This window comes from Phodopus roborovskii, unplaced genomic scaffold, assembly GCF_943737965.1.
Source record: "Phodopus roborovskii unplaced genomic scaffold, PHOROB, whole genome shotgun sequence".
Taxonomy (NCBI): domain Eukaryota; kingdom Metazoa; phylum Chordata; class Mammalia; order Rodentia; family Cricetidae; genus Phodopus; species Phodopus roborovskii.
Genome location: NW_026126459.1, coordinates 15908094 through 15929564, shown reverse-complemented (window position 1 = coordinate 15929564; position 21471 = coordinate 15908094). Strand labels below are relative to the sequence as shown.

The window sequence follows — 21471 nt, the reverse complement described above, 5'->3', positions numbered from 1 at the left end:
ATTGGAGATTATTTCATTGTATTTTGTTTAAGGTATTTCCCCCCAAATAAGTTGAGAACCATGGTATTGAGAAGAGATGTCTAAGACAGGGCAACTGAGCACAAGAGGGATTGGGGAGGGGAGGGAAACGACTGCAACTTGCTCCCAGGGAATGGAGAAAATTAAAAAAAAAAAAATGAAAATTTAAAAAAGAGGATTGGAATCAATCAGTCTTCTGTGCTAGTCATCCTTGCCTTCATCCTTCTCTCCTTCCTCCCCTTCATCATCATCTGATGGGAGATGTCAGTCTGTAAATATTTTTCTCTTATTGGTTAATGAATAAAGCACTGTTGGCCAATAGGAAAGAAAGATAGGAGGGACTAGGAGACAAGGAGGAAAGAGGAAATAGTAGGGAGGAGTCAGCATGTAGAGATTGGAGAAAGCAGAATGCCGGGCCTCTCTCTCCAGTAAGATAAGACCATGTGGAAGTACTTAGATTAATAGAAATGGGTTAATGCTTAAGACAGAGCTAGCCAATAAGAAACTAGTAACTGGCCAACAAAATTATATCTAATACAGTGTCTCTATGCATTAATTGGGGCTGGCGTGGTGGTGGTACAAGAACAGTGGCAGGGAAACTACTTGTAACATTATGGCGCAGCAACATGGCTAATAAGAACATCCACTTAAAATTAAACAAAAGCTTTAAAAAGGGTTTTAGAAACAAAAGAACAAAGACAAGCAAGGCTTCTTGCTAACAGCATTTTTCTGGGTTGGACTCTGTTTTGCAAGAGACAAGCAGAGACTTGTGAAGCTCCTTTAAGGGAGGTTCCTAACTCAGCACAAAACAAACAAACAAAAAAACCCGCATGACTTTTAAGAAGAGCTTCTAAAAATTTATTGGTGTGTACAAGAGCTGGCAATGGCAGTGACCACATCTCCAAGTGGGCAGCATGCTGCTGGATGGCAGTGTAGACCAAGGCAGTGAGCACAGCTCTCAGTGCTGGTGGTAAAATAGCAGCCGCCATCTTGGATAGACTGCAGCTGAAACAACTGTGGCTTTCATTTTAGCAATGTTATTTAGCAGATAAAAAACTCGTGGCCAGAAAAAGATATTTACAGTAAAGACAGATTCAGATTAAGAAAAACCTCTAAAGGTTTACAGCATGCTTTAAAATATACGTAGGCTTGGGAGAGAAAAAGAAACAGGATACAATGGTTTAAAAAAGAAAAAAAGAAGTAGAGTAACTGGGTGTGGTGGCACACACCTTTAATCCCAGCACTCCGGAGACAGAGGCAAGCAGATCTCTATGATTGCAAAGTAAACCTGCTATGCAGAGTGAATTTCAGGACAGATAAGAGTTACACAGTGAAACTCTGTCTCAAAAAATGAAAAAATAGAAGTAAATGAAACAAAGTAATAAAAAAGCCATGTAAAGATGAAGAAAATCTGGACACTGTAAGGTATTATATTGTCTTTGTATCATTTGACTGCTGAGGAAATAACAACAACTGTTAAAACTAATGCTGCTGGATCAATCCAATTTATATATTTTAAAAATGCTTTGATTCCAAAATTTAAGTTCAAGGACAGGTTACTGGGAAGAAAGATCTCTATTTTTTTTTCACAGAAAATGAAAAGCTGGGGATTCCTTCCAGATTAATGTGGTTTGATAAAGCAAGACCCCCTGAAGCAATGTCCATGGGACAATGAAGCCTTGCAGACCACTACAACCAGGATTTCTGCACCTACTTAGAATCCCCATGACAGCACCCCCTACCAGAAGGAAGCAGTTGGGAAAGAACGATGCCCAAATTCCCAAATATTGTCTATAAATGTTTGTTTTCATTTAAATAGGCTTGGTATAAATGGTTAATGACACAACCAATCTTTTTAAAAGTAAAAAATGGATTATGGTATAGATATGAATACTTTTGTTTTGGAATGGATTTTTATTTATTGATACAATTTAAGGTCAATTTTTTGATAAGTATATTTCTCCTCTTATTTACATATTGTGTTTATATAGCTATTTAGAAATGTAATGTATAATTTAGTACAGAATAGATAGTTACCTATGATAGTCAAAACTTAGAGTTAAGTTAGTTAGATTTTCAAGACGTATTTGTGATGGGTAGGAATTCTTCAAACCTTTCAAAGGCCTACAGAATATGGCATTTAAAATGGTTTAGGGTTTTTCTTGACAGTGAGACATAACTGCTCCTGCCAACACCACCTGCGTCAGAATGGAAAGTGGACATTGAAGAAAGGCATTATGAAGCTTGCTTTCAATATGGCAAGACTAGCCATTTGGACAAGATACTGCTCTTGTCTGGACTGTTTGGCTTTATGCTGTATAAACTGGACAAGTGATTGTATAAACTGGAAAGTGATTGCTGATGCAAGATGGGAAATGCTACAGGGTTCCTGCTTCATGAAAGAGTCTGGCAGACAGTCTGCTGGACACAGAGAAAAGTGACTGACAAACTGCAATACAGGTGGACAGTTTAGTTTCCTCCTTTGCTGAGGAGTGTGCTAGACATACTATGGACTATAGACTGAAGATGGAAGATTATAGAAGAACTGACTGACCAGGCAGTGGGTTGTCTCTGTCATTTCTAAAGTTTATATATTATCCTTCTGCTGTCTTTGAAGTAGTTGAAGACAGATAGCTTACAATTTTCCATAGTTAGGATTAAAGATAAGTTACATAGACTTTAGACACACTAAGATAGGATAGATGATGGAATATTTTCTTCAAATCTGCTAAATGTTAATGGACTAAATATTGTTAACTGTGATTCTTATTTGATAACTGTTGTGTGATATATTTTGCTATGTTGAGGCTAAAACCCTTCTTTTCATTTAGACAGAAAAGAGGAGATGATGGGAGATGTCATTCTGTGAATATGTTTCTCCTATTGGTTAACAAATAAAGCACTGTTGGCCAATAGGAAAGGAAGATAAGAGGGACTAGGAGACAAGGAGGAAAGAGGAAGTAGTAGGGAGGAGTCAGCATGTAGAGATTGGAGAGAGCAGAATGCTGGCTCCACTCTCCAGTAAGATGAGACCACTTGGAAATACTTAGATTAATAGAAATGGGTTAATCATTAAGACAGAGCTAGCTGATAAGAAATTAATAACAGGCCAACAGCATTATATCAAATACAGAGTCTATGTGTGTTATTTGGGGCTGGAAAAGTAGTGGACCCAGCCCGGCAGGAAAAACCTACTCGTAACAATCATCTTCATCTTCATCTCCTTCTTCATCAATATCTTCCAAGCCTTCCTCTTCTTCTTCTTCTCCTCCTCCTCCTTCTTTATCTTCTTCTGGCTCTCCTTCTTCATCATCCATATCAGAAACCAAATAGTACTCCAAGGTTTTGGCCAAATATTGTCTTTGATGACCTCTCCTAACTCATCTGTACTTGCATCAGCTGTACATAAACCAGGTGAAGAAGCTCTGGCTCCTCGTGCTGCTTCTTCCTGCTGGCCTTATTCTGCGTTTGACTTGAGCATTTTGTCAGATCCTTTCCTGATTTACATTTGATTTCAGAGGACTTTGAAGATGGACCAATACTCTCATTCAGGTGAAATTCTTTGGAGAGAACTTCAAAGTAAGAATTTACATCAAAATAAAAATCCATTCTGTAACTAATTTAATGTCTTTAAATTCTGTCACTTCAACTCTGGTCAAGTAATGCAGAGCCTTTTGTCTTCCTCCCCAAGCAGTGCAGACACTTGTGGATGGTTGACAAATGTTGTTACCCAAATATTGGGATTATGGTGATCAATTCTGAACTTTTCTGAAAAAAAAAAAAATGGCTGGTGGACTTTGTTATATTTTTGTTCTACTTTCAAAATTTCCTCACTGGCTTGTTCATTAAGTCTGTCTATTTCATTTTGTACTTCATCAATGTGTTCAATTGCTTCTTGCTGTTCTCCCTTCAGCAGGCTGAGAGAGGCCAACTTGTCCTCCAGCTTCACAGTAGGAACCGATTTGGGTTTCTTGGACTGAGGCAGGAATGCAGATTGCCATTTCAGGGTCATGGCATGAGGGAACTGGCATGAAGCCAGTGACCAGAGCCTTGGTGCTTAGAGAAGGAAGAAAGTTGCAGGAACTCAAGATATTCTTTTAAAATGACATCTGTTAAGATCCTGGGTATACAGGTCATTTATATGGCATAGAGTTAGATGGTGATATATGGTGACATTGTGCAGGGGAAGGGTAGTCAGCATTTAAAAGAACAACATTATTAGAATTTTGTGGGGCAAAGAACACAGGGTACAGCAACCAGATGTAATATATGCATTTAGTTTATTTCTATTTAGAGCACACCAGAAGTGATATGGATCTGAAACACATCTGGGGACATGAGGATGAGGAAAACATGGAAATGCTTAAACCTCAGAATAAGTAGTTCTGAGCAGATCACAAAATGGGATGAGAGATAGATGATTTTTAGGGTTGTAACTTGGCAACTCTGTCTTCCTGTCTGATTCATTCACAAAGCAAAAAATTTTTAAAAAATATAAAATAGAAATCTATCGGTACTATGGAGACATGAGAATCTAATGTTAGAAATAGAAAATAAAGACTAAACTACAAAACAAAGTACGTGGTGATGATTTGAACAAACACACTTCCAGTGAGCAAATTGATAGTGAGGCTAGAGCTCATTAAGTAGGGTGGTACACAATCCAGACCACCCAGCTTGTGGAAAGAAATTAAACAGTTCGCAGAAGAACATATACATGAAGAGGCAGGAAGGTGAAAGCCTGAGTTGTAGATAAGCAATGCCATATGAGCTCCTGTCAGCATTTCAACAGAGTGACAAATGGCTGAGTACATGCTGCCAACATGTAGTATACATATTATACCAGAATTAGGAGTAATACTTGCTTAATGAACCTTATTTTGACTGTAATAAAGTCTTTGTCCATTAAGTAGCATTTATTTCCATGTTTCAATTAAAAGGCATGTCCAAACATAAAACTAGTCAATTCACATGATGTGTGATGATATTGTATGTTGTTAGAGATATACATATGTAATTGGAAATTATGAAGCAAAGATACACACATTATTAAATACCAAATATAGTTACTTCTGAGAAGATAAAAGAAGATAGGATGGAAAATCCTACTCAGTACTCAGAAGACACCTCTTATAGTTCAATAATCTAAATATTTTCTACACTGATACCTCTTTTGAAAAGTGAGGATAAGCAAATATCAGAATTCTCACAAGTTTTTAAACTGAGACCCTTTCCTAAGTTTTTACTTCCTTTTCAATGATGGTAACCTGGAAGAGAAAACAAACAAACAAACAAACAAAACTGTTCCAAATCACAAATGCTCTATTAAAGCACAAAGCCAAACAAAACAATAGGGAAAAAAAATCTCTCCAGCCACTAGGAAGGGATTCCAGGCCCATAGAGATGGCGCTGTGATTAAGAGCACTTGCTGCTTTTGCTGAGGATCTGAGTTAGGTTCCCAGCACCCAGATGATAGATTAAGACTGTCCTGTACATAACACTTGCTCCTGGGGATCCAGTACCTTCTTCTGATTTTCACGGGTACCAGGCATGCACAGAGTACACTTACAAAAATCCAGGGAAAACCCCTACACATAAAATAAAAAACAATTATTTTTATAAAATGAAAGTATTTCAATTCAAGAAAGAAGAAAAAATAGATATAGTAAAGAGGTTCATCAGTAATCACAAAACTGAGACTCTAGTACATTGTTCAGACACTAAATAATTCCTAATTCTACTAAAAGTAGCTTTCCCCTAATAATTTCATTTACTCTCAGATATCAGTGTACCTAAATCATTTCCTCTGCTTAAAAAAATGACTTAATTGTAATTCAATCTCCATGTGAATACAGGTGACTACAATGCCAACCATTAGTTACAGTATAATTAAAACTATAATGTAAAGTATTTTAAGTGTGAAAAAATATTATAGATAATTATAATAATCCCTATTTATCCATACTTACTATCTACACTGAAAGAAGCAACTCTCCTTTGGGAGGTTAAATGTGCTTAAGTGAATGCATGAGTAACTCCAAGTCAGCAGATGTCTAAACCTGTACTGCCCCTGGAGAACCTGAACACCCTCAGGTACAAATCAGTCTGTTTTTCTAGAAACATATCAGGGAAATGCTTGAAAATTACAGTCTACTAATCTTCTCTGGGAAGAAATTCAAACATTTTCACAACTGTTGACTCAAAATAAACTTACAAGTCTAGTCAAATTAGACCTTCATCAAGCCACACCTACCTCATTATGTGTCTTTTCCCCCCTAAATTTGGCAATATATGTACATTCTCAGTTCCTTCAAAATTTTTTCTTTCTTTTTGAAAAGTGTGCCTAAACTATGAAAAACATAAGAATGCCTGGTGGGTAATGACATTGGCAAGGTGTCAGAATAGAACATAACAGGCTTCTTTCTCCCTCCATTCCAAGACAACACTCAGAGATTAAGAAATAGCAATGGCAAGGGAACCAACTAAGAACCTACAAGAAGTGTAGCAAAAACAGGAATTATGGGTAGGTGGCTCAGCTGTGACATCTGGAGTCATATCTGTGATATTGGTGTGTTATTATCAGTAATGCATAGAGTACCACCATGGTTCCCAGTGTTCCCAGTGGCCTTCTCTTTGCAGGAAATGATCTTTTGCAGCCATGCCAGTTTGAAATTTCTTCATGGAGACAGAGATATTGTGTGCCTACCCATTAAAGGGTCCATAGTAGTATACTATATACCTTACACCAATTTATGTACAACAGATCCTGGAATCAGGGTCTTACCCAACTTTCATGCTCCAGGCATACTTCTATGGTTGCATTTGAGTTCCCAGGCTTTATAAACTGGTGGAACTATCTCAGTTGAGCCACTGCAAGCTCAGACCCTATGGTTGCAACCCATGTTCACAGCTGCCCTTAGAACCTTTGCTCCACTATCACTGAATGAGCAATACGTCAGAAATTAACATTACTGCTGGCAAGCAAGTCAATACTATAGGCTCTAGAGCCACTGTTGCCTATATGAATTTATACTTGGTAGGTCCATGGCCACCCCTCAGGCACTTCAGGCACCTCTACAGTGAACACATCCACACCCCACAGTGACAATGCTTCCATGGCAGACTAATGCATTCTGAACCTCACTTTCATTTTCATTTTATGAGCACACATATCACACACATCTCAAACACAGTTATGCAGGGACCAATGTCAATGTGCCCCACACATGCCATGATACAGCCAATATTTCTGTTGGCTTCTTGGATATTTTCACCATGAGTAACAGTCCTGGAATGTACCCTAGAACATGAATTTCCATGTGAGACAAATATGATGAAGAGACCTCACCCCAAAGCCTTGACCAAAAAGACCTCAACCACCTGCACTGCTCTGCTTATAACTCCATGCTTTGTCAATAGAACCCACTGTTACTGGACCAGTAGTATCCTCAGCTAGAAGCAGTGTGTGGAGATGATGCTGTCATGTCAGAAGCATAACAGTTACTGAGCATCCTCATAGCCATCTACAAGGGACGGAGTTTCACCACCAAAACTAGTTGCTTTGTTTTCTTTTTCCCAAGACAAATCTTACTATGTAGCCCTGACTGTCCTGGCACTCACTCTGTAGACCAGGCTGGCCCTGAACTCATAGAGATTCTCCTGTCTTTGCCTTCTAAGTGCTGGGATTAAAGGTATGTACAACTACACTGGGCTTCCAAAATCAGTTTGTAAAGTAGAAGAAACGAGGTGCTGTTTCATTAAATGTATAGGTCTCAATAGAAGCCAATGAGAAAGAAGGGCATAATGCCACTTTGCAAAATGTTACAGAAACTTTCTGGTTACAAACCCCAAGGAGACAGCAATCTACAGATTACCTGAATATAATATAAAAGTGATAACTTCAAAGAGGCTCATCTGGCTTCAAGGAGCACAGAAAGGCAAGAGAGATGTAAAAAGTAATACTCCGGGAAGATTCAACTTAATGAGATTTAAACAGTATATAGATAAGTCAAATTCAACAGAAAGACCGAAATGTAATGAAAAACAATTCTGCAGTTGAAGGATACAATTGATGAATTGAAAATGTAATTAAAATATGATATTAGATATGGTCATGGAGAAGAAAGATTTTTATTTTTTAATTTGAAGCCGAGGCATTTGAAAATACAAGTCTCATAAGAACAAGGTTAAAATTAATTAAAAAAAGGGTTTATGATTTGTGTGGTATATTCAAGTCACATTTTCGGAGTTACAGAAAAGAGAAGGAAAAACAGAGAAATAGTTAAAGAAACTATGGCTGAAAGGTTCCTGAATATGGAGAAATTCATGAATACCTAAACACACAATGTTTAAAACTCTCCAATCTGCTTCAACCCCAGAAAGCTTCACAAAACAATGTATAATCAAAGTGCCAAGAATAAATGACAAGAATTTTGAATGAAGAAAGAGAAAGAGATTTCTTTGCATTCAGAAGATCATCTTTAAAACAATCAACAGATTTCTCAAAAGAAACTTTGCAAACCAGCAGCCAATGAGCTACTCTCCCAGGGCTGACAAACCAAAAATACCAGCTGGGAGCACCATTTGTAGCAAAACCATCTGAAAGAAAGTAAAAGAAATAAAGCCATTTCCAAACAAACAAAAACCAAAGGGCATGTTCCTGGCACTGAAACTTAAGGGATCTAGTAACATGAAAGTGTATGAGAAGGGTTAATCTCACAGATGAGAGCACATAAGGAAAACACTCTAGAACACTCTATACCACAACAGCACTAAATAAACCAAGCTAAATGAGTTAAAAGACAAAACCACCCAAAACAAATGGTTATAATACCTCGGGTGAATATTCAGTGTGAAAAATATAAATTTGTAAGATTAAGCATTAAAATACATGTTGAGGGATAAGAGGTTTATGATATGTATATGATCAAAACTAAGCAAGTACTAGCTTAAATTAGATTTTTAAAAGATGTAACCACAAAGTAAGACCTTATTGTAAAAACAAGACAAAGAGAAAGGAAAAATCAAAGCATATTTCAGAAAAGTTGTCAAATCACAGATTTCAAGAAAGGCAGAAGTGATTAATAAAATAATCAGAACATAGTGGCAATATTAGGCATTGTGGAGTCATATAGGTGTATTAAGCTCTCTAATAAAAAGAAAAGGGGTGAGTGAATGGCTATAAAGATCCAATGAATGGGTCACTTCACTATATGTGTGTGTGTGTGTGTGTGTGTGTGTGTGTGTGTGTGTGTATTTACATTGCGACAACTAATTAAATAAAGCATACATTCATATAACTGAAGGGAGAAAGGGAATACAAAAAAAGTCAGAAACTTTACTACACTACTGACTAGATGCTGGTAATGAACAGGTAGGTTATTTTGACAAAGAACTGTGGTAATATATTGTTTATGATCTAATAAATGTACTACATATCAGAATGCAAAGCTAGCCACATGAGTCAACCATAGTGGTTGGTCAGGAGATACAGGCAGATGGATCTCTGTGATTTCAAGGCCACCCAGGACTACATGAGAGTGAATCAGTCTGAAAGAGAAACAAAGCTCATGCATTTAATCCCAGCACTAGAGAAGTATATAAGATAGAAACAAAGCCTTGTACTCTGGCAATTAGTCTCCAGCCAAATTGAGGTCATAATTGCCCCACATCAGAGCTCTCAGGTGATTTGAGTGCTTTGCTTCTCTGGTCTTCAGCTTGAACTACAATATCTGTCTCTGGGTTTCTATTATTTATACTACAATGAACAGTAAGAGAACTGTAGATTTAAAAATCACATAATGCTACATCACTCAAAATAATTTCATTATTAATCTAACATATAAGTTTATGCTATGGGCTCATGAGTTTATGTATACAAATACTATGAGGATTTTATGAGGGTTATTCAGCTCACATCAGTGAATATTGTGTATACATAAATTCTTCCCCTCCAGTCACAAGGCTACAAACAACAAGAGTTATACTTCAATGATTTTGTTTTACAAAAATATTTGAAATAATCTAGAAAGCTATAAACTTTTCTTCCTAAATGCACCAATTTCAAACTATATTTGGGCAAAAGTTGTTTTTTTTTTTCATACACTTCTTGTTCTTCTAGACTGAAGATGTAAGCTTTTTTTAAAATAATGAAATGTTGTTTAAATTGCTTTTGATTTTTATGCTTTGCAGCATATTTTATTGTTTACCAGACGCTAAGTCCCATTTCAGGATATTAGGGTATCAGGAAATTCTTTTGTAAAAATATTTGGTCTTATGTAGCTATTGGACAGGAAATCAACTTTGCTTCTTCATAGAGAGAGTTATATTGATTCTAGCAACTGCAATTTCCTAAAAGAAAGATTTTTATCACAGGTGCTTGCAACCTAGAATTAAACAGGCAACCTTAAAAAAATCTTGAAAATAAAATAAAATAAAATATACTTAGTTCTACAAAGCAGGCGTAGAGATCTTTTGAATAAAGTGATACATTACTGAAATATATATATTTATATTAAACATAGGTAGTCGGTGTCAAGTAAGGAATAAAAGTCCTAACAGTAGGATAACATATATTTTGGATGGTTAACTTTGCATAAAACTGTCTGGAGCTATACTGTTGCTCCCAGACACCACTAAGGGGCCTATGAATGGTGATGTCTGAGAAATAATCGAATGAAAGGTACAAAGGAAACCAAAGTAGGGAATGGAGGCAAAGTAAAACCACTTTGGACTTCCATGGCAAGACTTTGAAGAAGAGCTTCCTCTGTCTATGGCTAGCATGGACTTCAGACATTCAAGTGGGCTGTGGATTTGGGCTATAGGTCAAAACCCAAGCTGGTCCCGTGCTGGCCTAGCATTGTGGCTAGGTTCAATAACCAGTTGTGCCACAGGTAGGATGGAGGAAGGGAAACCAAGACTGATGCCAGAATGTAATATCTCTCCTTCTTACTCCAAAAATTAAAACGAAGTCTGTTGAAGTCAACCAGTAACAGCTTGCAAGAGCTTATTTTAGCTTTCAGAAATTTCACAAACCAGTTGTTAAATATAGTCCTTACTAATAATGAAAAATATAATTGTATGATCAAATAAATCATATTAAAAGATGATAATTACTCAAAATACATATTTTCAAGTATATCTTAATTTTATGAGTATTGCATAAAATTATTTACACTTGTATTGAATATGTAGTAGAACACTATGTACTAAGGTACTGAGCAAATGCTACAAAATTAGATCTTTGTTTTTCTTATTGTCTATAGACAACCATCTGCTAAACATGTATCAATATCAGTTCACAGTTAAGTGGAAACATTTTAAGAAAAATGAACCATCCTCAGCACTCTTGATGGAGAGGCAAATGGATCTCTGGATTCAAAGCTAGACTAACCTACATATCAATTTTAAGACCTGTCTCAAAATAAAACAAAGAACTCTAAGCTGCCATAATAATGTAATAATGGTGTTTTCATTCAAAAGTTTAACTGGTACCAGTGAAAACAGGAACAGTAAGTTCTAGAAACCTTCCTCTGGCAAGCTGAACAACCACCTGAACATTAATGACTACTCAGGCAATGTCTGTGCCAAAGAAAACTGTATTTTCACTCTGTTGAGAGTTTAAGGTAAGAATCAGAACAATCTAAAAAACTGTCTAGGAAAATATCCAAGGTAGCTAATCACTGAGATCACATTATTTTTTATCAAATTCATGGTACATATCATGGAACATATCATACCTGGTACCTCTTCATAATAATGTTGTCAGTGCAAGTTCTGTAAGGTGGTATATATGCATATAATATTGTCAGTCACCCTCAAATACACATTTTCCTGGGGTTAAAAAGAATAAGGTAACTACCCAAAATATATAACAACAATTGAAAACAACACTATGGTTAAATGGAGCCAGATAAGAATCAATTATACATGCCCCTTGAAAGAGTATAAAAGCAGAATGATTCAGAGGTTCTCGCAGCTACTGACCAGTATCTCAGAAGGGCACTGGAACCAATGTCATTCTAACCCCTGCCTACAGTGAAGTCTTGCATGGAACTTCCCTAACCTTTGGGTAGTAAGTACGTGCTGGCCTTCAGCAAAAATGAAGCTTGAACATGAGAACAAGGTTCCAACAGGTTTGGTAAAAGACTAGGATCACTTCCATGCTTCCTAAAGATAGCATCTAGAGAAAGTGTGTCATCACCACTCTGTGGAAGAGGAAAACCAAGATGGATGCTCTAGATTTTAAAAACTGCTTATCCAGTAATGATAAGGATGGAAAGAAGGAGACATCAGTCATAAAGGGAACCCTTTCAAATATAACTTGACACCTCCCTGTCCTGAAAGTACATGTCAGAAGCCTATGGGGGGGGGAGTAGAGAGAACTGAGACCTGCATAGAAAAGAACATATATGATTTCAACTCCAGCAGTTTTATACATCTAACCCCAGCCCAAGGTAAGGACCATTTTCCATATCCTTCACTTAGAAAGCAAATGATGGCTTTTTAAAAATAGTCACTTGATGGGAGATGTCATTCTGTATATGTTTCTCATACTGGTTAATAATAAAGCACTGTTGGCCAATAGGAAAGGAAGATAGGAGGGACTAGGAGACAAGGAGGAAATAGGAAGTAGTAAGGAGGGGTCAAGATGGAGAGTCAGGAGAGAGCTGGACGCCAGCCGCCTCCCCAGTAAGAGAAGGTCATATGAAAATACATAGATCAACAAAAATGGGTTAATAATTAAGACAGAGCTAGCCGATAAGAAACAAGTAACCGGGCCAACAGTCACTCTTCTGTATCCTTTCTGTACTTGGTATCATATAGGTAAGATACATAAATATGAATGATTCTATAAAAATAGTAGTGCTTCTGCCTTCCTTTAGAACAAGAAGGGTGCAAAAGATACCACTCCTACCATAGCTATGAAGACAAAACTAAAGTGAATTATGAGATCTTGATTGTCTCAACTTTGCTTATCCTTCAAGGCAGCCAAATAACCTGAAAATAAACAGGGACAAGTAGCTTCAAGGAGACACAGGGTACAGAAACCCTCTACTGTAGTCCAAGTTGGATAGGCAAGTGGCTAGCCATACAGTATCACACGTACTTCAATGCATAGCTAAGAAGTTAAAGGGTTGCAGAGGCTCAGGCTAACATGTTAGTGGGAAATACCAGAAGGGCCTGACAGAAGGAAACTGAGCTGAAAACTCAGGGACATCTTGTAGCTGCTGGGGCTGGGGAAAGAATTCAGGGAGATACTACAGTTGCAGCAGTTGGAAAGTCAGCTTTGGAAAGCAAAGAATAGGACAGAAACAATGAACTTTAAGTGTTTTTCCTCTCATCAAATACATTCTCCATACCACTAGGAATAACCCTGAACACAGGGAGAAGGAAGCATTACATTCGAAGAGGTAGGGGAAGGTAAATCTAATGAACGAAACAGAAAAAACAGGGGGAGGTTTTACTTGTTTCTATAGCACTACCAAACACAAAATAGACATCTCCCATGCCCCTGGGGAGGAACAGGAAATACTACCTTAAGACCAGTGGCAAACACATAACATGTTTGCTGTCATGGGGAGGGGAGTGGTTATAGATTCCTTCTGCTGCTGTGATTCATTAAAATTAATAATAAGAATTATTTTGGTTATACTTCCAGGTCATAGTCTACCAGGAAGAGAAGTCAAAATGGAAACTTGGAGGAGGATCTAGAAGCAGAAACAGGAAAACTTGCTGCTTTGCGGTGGTTCATGCCTGTATAACTTAAACAGACAGGCCAGGATCCCCTCCCTACCCAGGAAACAGTACCTCCCACAGTGAACTAGGCACTCCTACATCAATTACCAATCAAGACAATTCCCCAGAGACATGCTCAGAAACATATATGATAGAGTTACTCCATTTAGACCCATTTTTCAGGTGACTCTCTAGACTGTGTCAAGTTGACAGTTAATATTAACTGTAACAAGCAGTAAGAATGCAAAAAGTTATTGTGATATTTTAAATTGAGAATATATGATTTCTGGTTAGCTGGGATTGAATAACTGACTTTAATTAACAAGAGACATCCATCACTGCAGCAGAATATTTGCATTACTGGGACAATCAATAATGGTTACCTGAAGATGAGTCTTCATCTATGATTAAAAAGACTAGCTACATGGAGGTAAAGTCATCTGGGAGTATTTCCTCAGGACCAGCACACAGGAGCTGTGGTCCAGAAGGAGCCGAAGGCTGTAGCTCATGCTGGCAGCTGAACATGGAAATGTGTTAAAAGTATCCCATGTAGGATTTTAAATCCATTATGAGTTCATGAAGAGCAGCTGAGGCTTGGCATCATGATAGTTCGGGGGAGGCCATTGGTAAAAGTAGAGTATCAGTTCTAGTGGAAACCCCAGGAATGAGGGGGTCATGAAGAGACTGAGACTTGGCATCATATAGTAGGGTCCAAATCTCTTAAGAGAGGCCAAGAGGCCATTGGTAACCTGTGCAGTTCCCAGGATACTGAGGATGCCAGGACCTGGACAATCACTAAGGACAGTATCAATAAAGGAGTAGAGCTGGCTTGAGTTTCAGAGATGAGATACATGTGCTGTGAAAGCTAAAGCCCAAGAGATGGAGCCACACAAGCCCTTTGAGAGCCCAGATCAGGAATGACTCACAGATGAGAACCTTGAACTACAGGATTTAATTTACACTGCTGGAGCTTGGTGTTGCTCCAGTTTGATTGTGACTGTACACTGTTTCTCCCCTCTTGCAATGAGAGAATGTTTAACTTATTTTGGATTTTACAGGCGCCCATAGGTAGGAGACTTTGAACTTTTAAAATGATGTTGAATATTTAAAGAGTCTAACTTTTACTTGATGAAAAATTTAAAGACTGGCTGCCTTTTAAGAGTTGAAATGTTAAAAAAAAGAAAAAAGTTGGAATGTATTTTGATACTGTGATATTAACGTAAAATCTTGGGGATACGGCTAAAAAAAAAGGAAGGCTCATAGTTTAATAATAATATATTTGTGTGTCAAGATGACAATTTGTTGGCTGTTTTTTGTTTGTTTTGTTTTGATTTTTGTCACCTGGGACAAGGGAACTTCAACTAATAATATGTCTCTATAAAACACAGAGGAATTTGTGTGGAGAATTCTTGATTAACAATCAATGTGCAAGGGCCCAGCCGACAATGACTAGTGTCCTTGGTTGTGGAAGCAGAATGATCAAGCAACAGGGAGCATGTCAGTAGTCAGTGTTCCTCCATGCCCTTTGCTTCAGTTTTTGCATCCAGGTTTATACCTTGAATTACTGCCCTGACTCCCTTCCATGAAGGACTACAAATGTAAGCTGAAATAAACCCATTTCTCCCCAAGTTGCTTTGGTTCAAAGTGTTTTCTCAGAGCAATAGAATGCAAACCAATACAGCAGCCAAAGACCGTTCTGAGATAGGAGTGACAGGACTCAGTATTCTGACTCTATGTAGGAGACAGAGAGGAAATTTTTCAAAATATGAAATATCTAACCCCAAGAAAATCTAAAAGGTAGAAAACAGAATTATAAAGAATGGCAATTTGCATACTTCCTGACTTTGTATTCTATCTACTTCCTAAACCTGAAGCACTGGTGCATTGGAGTTTTGAAGACAGCCTACTCCTAGTTATTGTCTTGCTTCTTGGACCATTCACTTTAATCTTCTGTCTATCTACTTTATTTCCCTTCTAAACCTTGTACACTGAAAACTTCCCCCATTCCTCTTCCTCTCCATCCCTTTCTCTTCTCTCCTTGTCTTTACTCTCCTCTGCAGCATGTCTTTAACTCCTCAGACTTCCTTCATTTCCCTTCTTATTCTTTCTTCTCTCCCTGGATCTACCTTCTAACATAATAAGATCATGTACAATTAGTTTAACTATATCTTTAGCCAAATACTATTTTTAAACTCCATAATCACCAGACCACTTTTATTCTTGACATTTATGTCTGGATGCCATAAGAGCTTCTCAAAAGCAGACAATTTCTGACTCAACTTTCTTTTTCTTTTGTCCTTCCTATTCAGAGAAATGGTAGTACTATTTACTCATCAGAAAACCTGAGATGCCATCATTTAGACTCAAAAGATCGCATCTATGTTGATAAGATCCAGCTGCTACCAGCCAGGAACTCTTCACTGCACAAGGAACAAATCAACTTTACACTTTCTCTTGATTACTTCTTTATAAGCTTGCCATTATAAGTTAACTCTCAATTCCCCAAACTTGCTTGTCCCCTAATTCTTCCCACCTTAGTGAATGACCCCCTCCCACCTTATCTGCTAATGTGTGAACCTCATGGTGTTAGTTACCATTTTTTTACTCTCCAACTACATTCTAAATCCATGTCCTGATTTCTATCTTCATTGTCAATAATTGAGCTCAAGCCATCATTATCTCTTATTTAGACTATAAAAGTAGAGTAATGGAATAGTCTGTCTTCACTCTGCTGTCCATACTGAAAAAAATCTTTTAAGAATGTGGATGCTATCTTCATATTTGCTGATAGAAAATATCCAGTATTTTTCCATGATAATAAATATTTTAAGTTTTCAATAGGGCATACATTGTCCTGTTGGCCCCTAACAAGCTCCCCAACCTCATATTAGTCTCTTTTCTAATGATATTACTTTATTTTGACCACATTGGTCAGGCTCCTAATTTTAAAAATTGTGTACCCTTTTCCAGGAAAGTGGTCATCAAATACCTTCTTGGCAGGCAGCTTTTGTCTTTTAGGCTGTGTCTTCTGTACTGCCTCCCTAGAAATAAGAGTGCCTCCTCTTGTAGGTCACACTAGTTCTCCTTTACCTTATTGCTCTGTCAAAATTGTAAGAAATGACATACTTGTACAATTTTGCAGTTATTTACTACCTGTTTCACTAAAATTCAATTCCTACTCTATGGAAGACCACAATTGTTTTATTTTGCTTTTCTCTGTCCCAAAACCCCCTACCTATACTTTCTTGGCTTCCTTGAACATTCTTCTCTTTTAGATTCCCACCAAGGATCATCCTACCACAGCCCATGACTAGCTGTTACTAACAGTAATAATTCTAGCTATTGTCTCTCCCTTTTCTCCAGGCCAGCTCTAGGAATTTGATGAGCTGGCTTCTGCTCTTCTGCTTGTGAATAGTGGGGTAGGGACTCAGAGTAGAGATGATAGATAGCTCCAGGGAAGCACTGCTGTGGCTTCCCTTCCCTAGCTCTAGTTCACAGCCATGATCTACTTCTGGACTCTTGGTAGGGGAGCTGCCATTTTCTTCCACACACCTTGGGGAAAGCCTCCTAAGTTAGGAAGCCTATTAAATGGTTTAACACTTTTGCAATTTCACACATATGCTTTAAAATAGAAGATATTTTTTAGGTGGGAATTGAAGAGCAATTTTTAGCCTTGTTTTCAAATGTATCTTCTTCCCTTCTCAGTTGCTTATAGGGACAGAGAGCAGTCTGTGTAATGGTGGAAGGGAAAACTTCTATTTCTTATATCCTGAGCCTTAATGCTACATTGCATACTTACAGGTTGTCCAAATCCAAGCTCTAAAAGTGCCTACCAAATAATAAAGAAGATAACAGCAATGTCTACATTAGATGAATATGTGAGAACTGATTAAATAAAAAACCACTAGATACAGAGCACCATATGGGCAGAGTTTTCTTGTCCCAGCAGCCAAATAACCATTCAGAAACTTAATTGTAAATGCTCGCCAATAGCTCAGGCTTGTTACTAGCTGTCGCATTTAAAGTAACCCATACTTCTTATCTATACTCTGTCATATGGCTCATGGTGTGTTACCTCGTTTTCTATGAGTCTTGCTTCCTATGTGTGTGCTGGCATCTCCCCAGACCCCACATTCTTTCTTCCCAGTCCTTACTTTGGTTGTCCCACCTTTGGCTGGCCACTGGCCAATGAGCTTTTTATTAACAATGAGACCAACACATTTTCACAATGCACAGGATTATTCCATAGCAGCACCCTAACCTGCTACCCACTACGGCCATATCAAAGCCCAGCAAGGACTTCCAAAGCCAGTGTCTACATGGAGCACAGCTTGTGCAAAGCTCATTGTAGGCAGGCTTACAGTGGTTACTTGTCCAGTAGTAGGTGAATGCATCGATTTCCCGAGTCTTCTAGTTTTCCAGGTTTTAATGACCTAGAAAATATATTTTACTAGCGGGGCCATATGAAGAAGTACAAGATTACATTTTGACCACCAAAAGTTGCAAACATATTAAAGTGCTTGATACTTTTATTTATTTGCTTTATTTTTCCTTTTATTAGAAATAGCTTTTCTATTCTTACATAATATATTCTGATTATGGCTTCCCCTTTCTCTCCCAGTTCCTCCCCATTTACCATCCCATCTGATCCATGCCATTTCTGTCTCTCATTAGGAAACAAACAGGTTTCTAAGGGACAACAATAAAGTGAGGTAAAATAAAAACTAACACACTGGAATAAGAAGCACTTGATATTTATAATTAAAGCTTTATTACATTTTTAACACTGAAAATTAACATATATCTACACATACCCAAAACCAAACATCCAACCAAATACTTTCCTCATTGAAGCTTTAACAAAACTTAATTTTAGCTTGGATTATACCTTAATGGCTTGTGTGTTTGAGCACCTGTTCCTTGGCTAGCAATAATGTTCAGGAAAGTCATGGAAGCTCTTAGAGCAGAGCCTAACAGGAGAAAGTAGGCCACGGTGGTTGGGCAGTGGGGTATTTTATCTCAGCTTCGCTTCCTGTCCCCCCCTCATCTTTCTGTTCTTCCTGGATAAGTCCAGCTGTACACTTCTGCCAACATGGATCCACCTGACACTATGCCATCTCCTCCATCGTGAGTGTATAACTACCCCCAAACTATAAGCAAAAATAACCACTTTCCCCTTAAAGTGCTTTTGTTGGAATACAAAAACAAAGAAAGTCACTGATAGAGTAGTGAATTTAATAAGACCCTCAGACTTGGTGACACAGGAAGTCTTAGTGCAAGTTCTAAGGAATCATAGTTTCTCTTATGTACACATTATTATATATACTATTATGTAGACATAACCAATTGTAGATTTTATGTGTATATATGTCAAGTATGTCTACAAATATCAAGTAATAAATTTGACTGTAGGCAAATTATTTCATTACCTGGATTATAACATAACGATGGGCTATAGATATTAGAGTTCATCTGTGGCAGGCATTTTCCAAGACTCTAAATGACATGTTTAAACTTAATGTTCCAAACAGTTTCCAATGACCTGCAGCAATGCTCCAACACATTCATTTAATTTATGTAATTAGAAAATAAATCAGAGCAAGTCTTGTATTAATGCTCACCCTGTTCTGAGTAGAAAGGGGTGTTATGGAAGAAAGGCTCCCACAGCTGCTCATTTCATCTGCACCCTTTGCATTGCCCCAGAGCATGCTTGCAGACAGAGCATGTGTTTGCCTTTTGTTTCCCTGACAAATGTATTCAGTTAGGCTGACTTTCTGAGAAACCTTTGCTAGATGTGGAATTACATATTGTTTTTCTAGCTTTAAAAAATCAGGAAACTCTTTGAAGAAGGTTTTCTGTGGAGGACAGGATATGTTAAAAATGACACAGAGGCCAGCTGTGGTGGTGCATACCTTTAATCCCAAGACTCAGGAGGCAGAGGCAGTTGGATCTCTGTGAGTTTGCAGCCAATCAGGTCTACATAGTGAATTCCAGGCCAGCTGAGGCTATACAGAGAGACCTTGTCTCAAAGTAAGTAAATAAATAATCAATAAAAATGAAGTTTCCAAGTAATTTGGGCAGAAGAGGTGGCTTAGTAGTTAAGATCCCTGCCTGATCTTTCCAGAGGTCCTGAATTCAATTCCCAGCAACCACATGGTGGCTCATAAAAATGAGGTTTTCTAGTGTGGGAAATGTTAGATGGGTGTGGTACAAATAATTTAGTATATATAATTAAAGACGACTCAAAGGATCTGGCCTGATTGCTCATTCTGCCTAATCTATTGATAACTATCACTGTTTCCAGCTCCTTCCCGAAACTCTTCTCACCTGGCTTCTGGGAGACAAACCCTCTTCCTTTGCCTCTTGCTTCTCAGCCACTTCTTTCCTACCTCTTGTATTGAAACACATAGGGATTGGGGGCAAAAGAAATCTCTCCTTCACTTTTGTTCAGATATTTTCAGCCACTTGAAACATAGTTTGATCCATCATGTAAAATGAATCCAAATTTCCAGTTCGTTTGGATTTGAGGCATTAATGATGTCTGAAACACAGACAACACACGCACGAATTTGCCTTTGCTCCAAAAACATGACCTCCTCCCAGTCTTCCTCGCTTTAAGGACACAAGATTCCACCCATCTTCTCTCTAGATGGAAGGGATACACTCTCTTCTTCCCCTAAAGCTACTGGAACATTGCTCCTTATTTGGCAAATATATTTTGCATTGTTTCTTTGCTACTGGTGCTAACCTTCCCCAAGTCACCATCCTCCTTTCACTATTAAAATGAGCTTCTGAAGACTCCCTTCCCAACTCTCACCAGAGGAACACTGTTATAGTAACAATTTATTGGCTTAAATTTGCATTATTTTTAATGCAATGTTGTCACTATTATGTCAGCAGACTGCAGTAGGTCTTGTATCTTCATTATACACTATACACATCCTTTGCAATTTTCTTAGTTACTACATTCCAGTCACCCTAGGAATCCCATGCTCACCCTAACATGGACCGCTATTGCCACTTGCTCCCCTTTTGGTGTGGGATATCACCCTGTCACCAGCCTCTTTCCTGAGCTAACTTAAGGTCATCACTGAAGTTGCTATGACTTCCAATTCCCTTGCAGTTTCCTCTGTACACTTCTGCTTTTGTCTCACTTGACTGCACCACTTCCCAGGCTAGGCCAGCTCTTCTGCCACTCATTCTCTCAATACCTGTCCTTTTTCTGCTGAGAATTAAGAGAGTTTTCATTAAACACATATGTTGATAAAGGCTTTTTTAATGCCTTCCCTGTCTGATGCCAGGATCTTGCTTAGTTGTGCAGCTCTACTGCTTATCCTTGATTTTGGGGCATAAAACATATCAAACATCGTTCTGATTTCATATGGGAAAGGTACAATCATTCTGTTTATTAGCAGATTCCCACCTACAGTGTCTGATGGGGGAGGTCCTTCTGTATGCTGTGAATATACGTTGCTCTTATTGGTTGATGAATAAATCTGTTTCGGGCAATGGACAGGCAGAACATAGCCAGGCAGGAAGCACAGGTGGGGCAACCAGACTAGGAGAAGTTGGGGAAGAGGAACAGAGGTTTTATTACTCTAGTGCAAGACTTTTCAACTCCTGAGCAGCAAAGACCACCTGGGCCCAGGTTTCTTCTCTATATACAAGCCATAGTGTGTAAGTGTGTGTGTGTGTGTGTGTGTGTGTGTGTGTGTG

The 21471-nt window shown here is 38.1% G+C and overlaps 1 protein-coding gene and 1 pseudogene across 1 annotated transcript in view; both read right to left on the bottom strand.

Annotated features, from left to right (window-relative positions):
- Cntn1 (contactin 1) overlaps positions 1–21471 on the bottom strand; it is a 258096-nt gene that overhangs the window by 165311 nt on the left and 71314 nt on the right. The gene's annotated exons all lie outside the window — the stretch shown is intronic.
- Positions 220–4030, bottom strand: LOC127225980 (protein SET-like; annotated as a pseudogene).